Consider the following 9512-nt stretch of genomic DNA (forward strand, 5'->3'; position numbering starts at 1 on the left):
AACATCAGTGTTGCCAGAGGCTGGAGGGTCGAGGAGTAGGTTGACCACAACATGGCATAGGAGAAGATTTAGACTGACCTGTTTTATATCGCGATTGTGGTAGTATCCACACATCTGTGAGTGCATTTCAAAACTCGCAGAAATGTACACTAAAAATGGTGAATGTTGTTATATGTAAGTTATATCTAAAAAATGACAATGTTTAAGAAAAATAGGGATGTGCTGTTTCCATGGTTGCTATACTTATATAATTGAAGATTGCACAACATTCAAGAGAATTGGGTCAGTCCTAGAAGTATAATTCTCAGTGAAAGAAGTAAATTCATAAAAGTCCGTATAGAATAATAGACACTTTATAAAATCAATTAAAACTAAGCAATATTTGTTAATTTTAGGAATTCATCTAGTTGTCATGTACATATAGTGCTGTGTGTTTATGTGAGTGTGTGCCCAAAGTAAAAGAATGGTCTACATAAGATCCAGAATAGTGACTTCTTCTGTGTGGACATGAGATAATAGGATGTGCAAGCTTTATTTTTAATTTGGTTATTGGTATGTGAGTGTTTCCCTATGATAGATAGCATTTCTGTTACTTATATTCTTTCTATGAATAAAATATTGCAAAATATTTTTTTTTTCCTTCATTGATTTTAGAAAGAGAGAAACATCAATGAGAGAGAGCATCGATTGTCTGCCTCCTGCATGCCCCCCACTGGGGATCAGGCCCTCAACCTGGGTGTGTGCCCTGACTGGGAATTGATCCAGTGACCTCTTGGTCTATAGGTCAATGCTCAACCACTGAGCCACACTGGCCTGGCAAAATAAAAATTTTAAAGTAATAAAATAATAACTCCATTGACAGCACTTAAGTAGGTGCTTTAAATATATTTTCTTTAAAATGGAATAAGAGAAAAGTAATGATAAAGATATGAACTTTATCATTTAGTATTGTAATAACTGACAAAATATTTAGTTGACTTCAAAATATCAAAATGTTTTTTAGTTTAAAAATAGGTATTTAATAATACCACCCTTGTAAACTTCCTAAGAAGAAAAATGATTTAATACTAGAGTAACTGAGGTCTCCAATTAATTAACAAATGCAGCAATTCACTGTCTATAATAGTCTAGTAAGAAGTTAAATTAAACTTTGGCAGAATAATGGGAATAATAATAATAAATACATTCTCTTTAAATTTATTTTCTGATTTTTCAATAATTTTCTTTTATTGTAATATATTTTAAAATTATTTGAGATCATGTGCTCACAAGATGTTTGCCAAATATCTAATTTTTTCTTCATATTTTAAAAGGGAAATAACCTTAGGTATAAAGTAACTATATATACCTAATAATTCCTAGTAAAATATGAAATTATTATTATTATTATTATTGATTCATCTTCACCAGAAGATATTTTTCCATTGACTTTTAGATAGAGTGAAAAGGAAGGAGGGAGAGAGAAAGAGAAACAGTGATGTGAGAGAAACACATCAACTGGTTGCCTACTATACAACTTGGGCTGGGGATTGAACCTGCAACTCAGGAACATTCCCTTGAGCAGAAATTCAACCAGTGAACCCTTCGGTTTTCAAGCCAACACTCTAACTGCTAAACCAAACTGGCCAGAGCTGCACATATTAAATTATGTTTTAAGATTATGGATATCTTGAAAAAAGTTGTCTTTTGGAGTTTATCAGGTCTAAAATTGTTTTTCTTCCTCTCTATCTCTTGTAAAACTCAGTCAAGATTATGACCCAATCAACTGAAAGACATACAACTGAAACCAAGTGGTGGTGATTGGGTTTATTGTCTCTTGAAATTGAAGAATGGGTTCGCGGACCAAGAGTAAGCAATAGGAAAGTTTATTTGAAAGACAGAAAGACTCACCTCAGAGGAGAGGAGCCCCAAGTGGGTTGCTGATGAAGCTCCATTGTCTAGGGCTAGATAGATGTCGTGCTAGCCTCTGATTGGACCTTTTGAGGAATTCTGCCTTAGCAGCATCCATATATATATTTTTTCTTTTTAATTACATTTAATTACATCCATACATTTAATTTTCTAATTAAATTAATTAATTTAATTTTGTTACAGATGTTTCTCCTTTTTCTCCCACTACTCCCCCCTCCCCATCTCTCCCCACCCTGTCCCCAGCTTTGTTGTCCATGTCCATTGTTCATGCATACATGCATATAAGTTCTGTGGTTTATCTCTCCTCCACCACCCCTCTTCTGAGGATTGTCAGTCCGTACCCAACTTCCACGTCTCTGGGACTATCCCATTACTCAGGCTGTTATGTTCATTATATTCCACAAATAAGTGACATTATATGATACTTGTCTTTCTCTGTTTGGCTTGTTTCACTTAGGATAATACTTTCCAGGTCCCTCCATGTCGTCTCAAAGGATAAGAGATCTTTCTTTCTTAGAGCTGCGTAGTACTCCATTGTGTATATGTACCACAGCTTTTTTATCCATTCGTCTACTGATGGACATTTGGGCTGTTTCCAGATCTTAGCTATTGTAAATAGTGCTGCTACAAATATGAGGGTACATATATTCTTTCTGATACATTTTAAAGCTTGTGTTTCCTGGCTGACTGAGTTCAGCCCTAGGTCATCTGTAGGGGCATTAGTAGCTTCCCTTTTTAATGATAATTCAACTTCTCCCAGACTATTAGTGATGAGGAGAGGAAATACCCTTGGAGCAACCCTATGCTTGCTTTTGGTTTATTTTTCCAAGTTCAATTTTGGTTTTCTATAATCCTTTTTAAAATGACTTGGCTTTCTGCCAAGTGTTGCAAAACTCATTGGTGTTGCAAAACTCATTGGTGTTGCAAAACTCATTCAACAATCTTGTTGCGTTGCTTTAAACCGTCCTTTCTGGGTTGTTTGTTTGTTTGTTTGTTATGTAATAGACCTATTCTCCTTCCAAAAGCTTTGTATTTCTATAAATGGGGCTGGAAGTTTCTGACCTGGGAGCACCATGCCTATGTTGATTTTAGTTTTATTTTGAGATACAGAGTCTAAATAAACTTCCAGATATGCTATGTACTGGGTTGTCTGCCTGTGAGCTGAGCTCTGCGTCATTTAAACTTCCTGGTGTCTCAGCCTTCCCTTCCCACGCCTAACTGCATAGCCTGCCTCTGTCTCCTCAGTGCCACAGTGCTCATGGCAGGAACTGTAGTTTTCTCAAAAATGAGTTCATACATTTAATTCTAACACCTACAAAATGTATGAATCTTCCTCAGTTTTTTAGTCTTCTATTACTTGAGATGAAATACTTTAAATGTAGATCATTTATCCTGTTAAAAAAATAATTGGTACACTCAATCATTTTTTTTCTTAAAAGATGCTTAGATTAAAACAAAAATATATAGATTCTTTGCACATTGATTTTTCTCTTTGTTCCGTTCTGCTTTTGTTATTTTGACAAGAATTAAACATTTGCTATAATATTACAGTACTAAATTAAACATTTTGGGAACAGAAATATCTAGAAGAAATTACAATCATTTAACATGAAAATTTTCAATACCAAGTAATTAATTCTGTGTCCAAAATATTGTATCATTTTTCAAAATTTTTCTTAAAAATTTGGGTTACATCATATGACTAATTAATTTAAGTTACTAGTACATAAAATGTGGTTACTTTGAGGGTTGTGGTCACATGTTTATAAATATTTTAATGATGTATAAGTGAAACGCAAAAATAAAGGCATTAATTTTTAGAAATAAAATATTGCCTCAAATATTTCTGCAAGCCAAATGAAAATACTTTGGGTATTTACAATAAAGAATTTAGATAAATACTTCTGTTCTCTGATGCATTTTATACACTTAGTTATATATAATTATTTTCCATATCATGAATTTTGTTTATTTTTATTTTTTGGTTGACAATCTAGTAGTCTCACAACTTCATGACTTTTGAAGTTTAAAAAAGACAGATTCAAACTGTTTTTTGCATTGCTCTGAGTCTTATATCTATTCCCAAAGAAAAGAAGCATTTTTATTATTCTCTTAGATGTCCCCAGAGACATAACCAATTAAAACAGTGACTGAGGCCCTGGTTGATTTTGCACAGTGATTAAAGCATCTGCCCATGGACCAAAGAGACTCAGGTTCAATTGTGGTCAAGGGCACGTACCTCAGTGTGGTTCAATCCCTGGCCCTGTTCAGGGTGGTGAGGGAGGCAGCCAATCAACGTGTCTCTCTCACATTGATGTTTCTCTCTCTCTCTACCTCCCACTCTATCAGAAGATAAATGGAAAAATATCCTTGGGTGAGAATTAAAACAAACAAACAAACAACAACAAAAAAAAAACTGACTGAAGGTCATAAGTATCTTTCTTTATTAGTTGATATTTTTGTAATTCTTGTGTATAATATTTAACATAAAAGTCTAGGTAATTATAGTTAATTAAAAATAGTTTTTTGGCCCTGGTCAGTTTGGCTCAGCTGTTAGAGCGTCGGCCTGGGGTCCAGAGAGACCTGGGTTCACTTTCCGCTAAGGGCGTGTCCCTCAGTTGCAGTTTGTCCTCGGTCCTGGTTGGGTCGTGTGGGAGGCGGCCACTCGATGTGTCCCTTTCACATCGAGGTTTCTCTCTCTCTCTCTCTCTCTCTCTCTCTCTCTGTCTTCCTCTCTCTCCCTCCCACTCTATCTGAACAAAAAATGGAAAAATGTCCTTGGCTGAGAATAAAAATAAAAATAGTAATAATAGTTTTTGAACTATGTAGAAGGAAAAAAAACATAAGGAGCCAGTATCTAGCATATTATCTGAACTTGTTGAAGATTTGGGCTTTTGCTATAATGTTAATAAGAAATATTAAAACTAAAATTATTACTACTTAATGTATGTTTGCTTTACATGTGTATATATGTGTGTGTATTTAATTAGGAAACTGGGCTTTGAGATTGATATTCCTGGATGATTCAAGTATTGTTCACAACTATCCCCAAACAATTCAGAAATATATATTTGGTAATTTTGATATTTGTTGTAGATTTTGAGGTATAAGATTTGTCAAGGCTTCTCTACATTGAAAGATTTTATACTGCCAAGAGCTCACAGGATGAGTCTGGATAAGAGGCATTCCAAAACGAGTTGTCAGCAGCAATTTGTTTCTTTAAGTTTGTATAGAAATCCCATTTCCCCAGATAGACTTGGATGAGATCATAAGAATTTGTTCTCAGAAAAGTGAGAGTTATATGAGGCAATGTTGGAAGTTATTGTAATTGAATAATTTAAAGAATACTTTGAAATTCACAAATTCTGAGTAAGACATGATATGGATTTCTTAATAGATATAGTACAGAGAATGTCCAGGAAGAAGATATAGTATTACCAATTCTATGAGATTAATTTATGTATTACTTTATAACCATAATACCGTATAAGATCAGTTCGACCTTAATATGCTCATCTGGAAAAAATAACCCACTATTTCACGTTTTTCCAAGGGAAATGAGTATTATTACTTGTAGTAAGGTTAACTTGCCAAAGGGGAAAAAAAAATAGTATGTATGTTACACAGCGTATGATTTTATTACTAGCATAGCAGTTGGAAGTAGTTCTACTTTTTTAAAAATCTGACTCTATTTTGTATAAAGGAGAATACTTTCTTACACACAGGCAGATAAACTATAGAAATTACTGCCTGAAGGAACATGAAATGCTAAGATAATGTCTGAGTTGTACAGATTTCCTACTAAGTCCCTGGATGTGAATTTAATACACTTAGAAATGCCAATCCCTTCCTCTGTTGGACCCAAGAGGACACCAATTATAGTATTTGACATCTAGCCTTAGGGTCATTTCAAATTTGCCTTTGAAACAATATATACTCTTAGATGAAAAACCATTGATCTCGGATATTCAAAGTAAAATAATAGCATAAAGATAATGAAAACTCAATTTTATACAGTAATTGCCACATACTAGGCACTGTTCTATGCATTTTACATTATTATGTCATTTAACTCTCTCGAAAACCCTGAAAGGTAGATAGGTATATTATTGTCTTCATTTTTCAGATGAAAAGACTGAAACCCCAAGAGGATAAGGAATGCACCCGAGGTGTCAGAGCTAACAGTAGCAGAGTTGGGTTACAAACTCAGGCAGACCACTTTCAGAACTTTGGGGTTTTGTCAATGTACTTTACTAAATTTTATCAGAGAAAATAAGATTTCCAGAGTAAGTTTCAAGATTTCCTGTTTTGTTGTTAAAACACTGAAGTTCAAGTAGCCAGTAATTGATACAAAAGACTACTGTAGCTTTTTGCAATATTTTATTGTAAAATAAGAACTCTATGTTCTAGATCTTGGATTGTCATTGTTGTAGAAGATGTAAAAGTCAATCACACTTAACTCTACAAACTATTTATTGGATAACCTAACACACTAAGATGGCTTTATTGCTTTACAAACAAGATGTATTTAGTAAATATATATTAAATTACTACTGAAGCATTGAATCAAATACTTCTTATGCTGATTAGGACTTTTTTTCTAGAAGCCCAGAGACCAGTGACCTGAGGAAAAATCTAGCTTCATAACAAGAGGTTTGGTATATAGTAATAAGAGGTGTCTACCTAGGGAGTCATGCCAATCAGCACTTTCAATCTAGACTGATGAAATTCCAGTGAGTTACAAACACCTCCTTCACTTTTCCTTCCTTCCTCTCTCCCTTCCTTCCTTCCTTCCTTCCTTCCTTCCTTCCTTCCTTCCTTCCTTCCTTCCTTCCTTCCTTCCTCTCTCTTCTTTTTTATCCTTTTTTTCTCTGAAGACAAAGTTGTATAGCAATAAATTGAGGCAAAAGGAAGAGTTGTGATAATGTTACATTCAGTTTAAAATCATTTGGCCATTTTAGGTGGAGTGTTTTTATTTAAATTCAGCTTTGGGCTTTTTACATTTCATTACCTTGTTTTTCTTGTCTACACTGTACAGTATAAATTTTCCAAAATATATCTAGGTAGCGTTCCATTGCTTTTTCTACTCTAAATATGCTGAACCTTATGTTTCTTTTTTTAAACTACATACATTAATATAATTTATTTCTCTCTTTTTTTTAAATCCACACCCAATGACATTTTTGCATTTATCTTCAGATAGAGCTGGAGGAAGAGAAGGCGGAAGAGAGAGAGAGAGAAACATTGATGTGAGAGAGTCACATCGACTGGTCGCCACTCACATGACCCCAACTGGCGCCAGAGACAAACTGCAACCGAGGTATTTGCCCTTAGTGGGAATTGAACCCGGGACTCTGGTCCACAGGCCGATGCTCCAACTGCAGAGCTAAACCGGCCAGGGCTATAATTTATTTCTCATTTGTTTTTCCTAATAATCAATGAACAGGTTTCTGGTCTGTCTTGTATCTGCTTTTCAATCACAATCAATGTGTTATTTTTTAACTAAAAGAAAAACTACAAAAAATCATCTTTAATCTAAATTATATTCATATATATGCAAAAATTTGCTGTATCTTCTTCAGCATGCAGAATGACTGTTCACTAGGACATAAAAATTCAGGAATAAGAAAGAGTGGAGGGTGGGGTTTTGTTTTTTTTTACTCAATAATTCCCTTCGGGCCTGCAAAGTTTATTTTAAGAAATCGGCTTATAGTCTTATGGGAGCTCTGTTGTAGGTAAATAACTTGTTTACTCTCGCTGCTTTTAAGATTCTCTGTTTTTAACCATTGCTTCTTTGATGATGATGTGTCTTGGTGTGGACTTCTTTGGGTTCATATTGTTTGGGACTCTGTGCTTCCTGGACTTGTATGTCTCTTTCCTTCACCAAGCTAGGAAAGTTTTCTGTCATTATTTTTTCAAATAGGTTTTTAATTTCTTTCCCTCGATCTTCTCCTGGCACCCCTCAGGATGTGAATGTTGGTATGCTTGAAATTGTCCCAGAGGCTCCTTACACTATCCTCATTTTTTTGGATTCTTTTTTCTTTTTGTTGTTCTGATTGGGTGTTGTTTTTTGGGTTTGTTTGTTTTGTTTTGTTTTTTGCTTTGTTATATTCCATTTTCATGGGTTGCTTCTTTGCTTCACCTTCTCTACTACTGATTCCCTGTAAACTCTTCTTTATTTCAGTTAGTGCATCCTTCATTTCTGACTGGTCTATTTTTATGTTGTTGAAGTTCTCACTAAGTTTCTTGAAGGTCTCACTAAGTTGCTTGAGCATCCATAGAACTAATGTTTTGAACTCTGCATCTGTTACATTGCTTATCTCCATTTTGTTTAGTTCTTTTCCTGGAATTTTGTTCTGTTCTTTCACTTGGGACATATTTCTTCGTCTCCTTATTTTGGCTGCTTCCCTATGTTTGTTTCTATGTATTAGGTAGAGTTGCTATGTCTGCTAAGCTTCGTAGGGTGGCATATTGTTGTAGGTGTCCTGTAGGATCCAGTAGCACAGCCTCCCTGATCACCCCAGCTGGACCCTCGAGGTGCACCCCTGTGTGGACTGTACACCCTTCTGTTGTAATTGAATCTTGATTGCTGTTGGCATATCAGTGGGAGGGATTTACTCAGGTTGATTGGCTGCAAATTCTGGTTGTACCACTGACCACTGACTTCTGACTCTCTTAGAGGATCAGCGATGTAGGGGCCCAACACACAGAGCAAGACTTACTTCAGCAGGGCTCTAGTACCCACTGAGTCTACCCACTGAATGTGTCACTTGTGGAGGTGATTGGGTAGAAGTGTTTCGATGTGGTCTGAAGTTGTCCACTGGGTGTGCTGGCTCAGGGCAAGGTCAGTCTCTGCCTGTGTTCTACCCAAGACACCTGGCATAAGCTACAAAGTGATCTGCACATGGCTGCTTCTTGTGTTGGGCTTGGAGGTGCCCAGGCAAAGCTTAGCTGTGAACGGAGGCTGGCTGCATCCAGTGCCAGGCCAGGGGCCACTTAACGAGAGGTATGGGGCTCACTGAGACTAGATGATGCTTGTTTAAGAGATTTTAGAAAAATCTGAAGCAGTATCCAAGACAGGCCAACCCTATGGTAAAGCCTTTGGAAACAGCTTGGGTGGGCCCAAAGGTTGTGTGGGGCGAAGCCTCATGGAATCACCAGGGCACGGCAAACAATGTGAGCCAGGTGGCAGAAGTCCCAGATATGGCTGTCGTCTGCCTGCCTGTGGGGGAAATGCTCACCAAAGGAACATCAGCCTCCATCAGCACATCTGTCCAGGAAAAAGCTGCCCCTACAACTCTCTTCCCAATGCCAAACAATTCAGTTCTTCCTCATGTCTCTGTGCCTTTCAAGATGAAAAGGCATTTATTATTAAACAAATAGACTGAAGCCAATAATGAACTGGAGTCCTAGGTTAATTTATAAATGTGACAAAGTCCTTACATCTAGTTAATTCACAATCCAGTGACTGATACACATTTCATAAGTGAGGGTATTGAGAAAAGCAAGGTAGATTCTTTTTTTTTTTTGGTCTTTTTAAAATTTTATTTATTTATTTTTGTAATTAATTAATTTATTTTTGTTACAGATGTTTCTCCTCT

The sequence above is a fragment of the Molossus molossus genome, unplaced genomic scaffold (genome assembly GCF_014108415.1).
Source record: "Molossus molossus isolate mMolMol1 unplaced genomic scaffold, mMolMol1.p scaffold_m16_p_9, whole genome shotgun sequence".
NCBI lineage: Eukaryota > Metazoa > Chordata > Mammalia > Chiroptera > Molossidae > Molossus > Molossus molossus.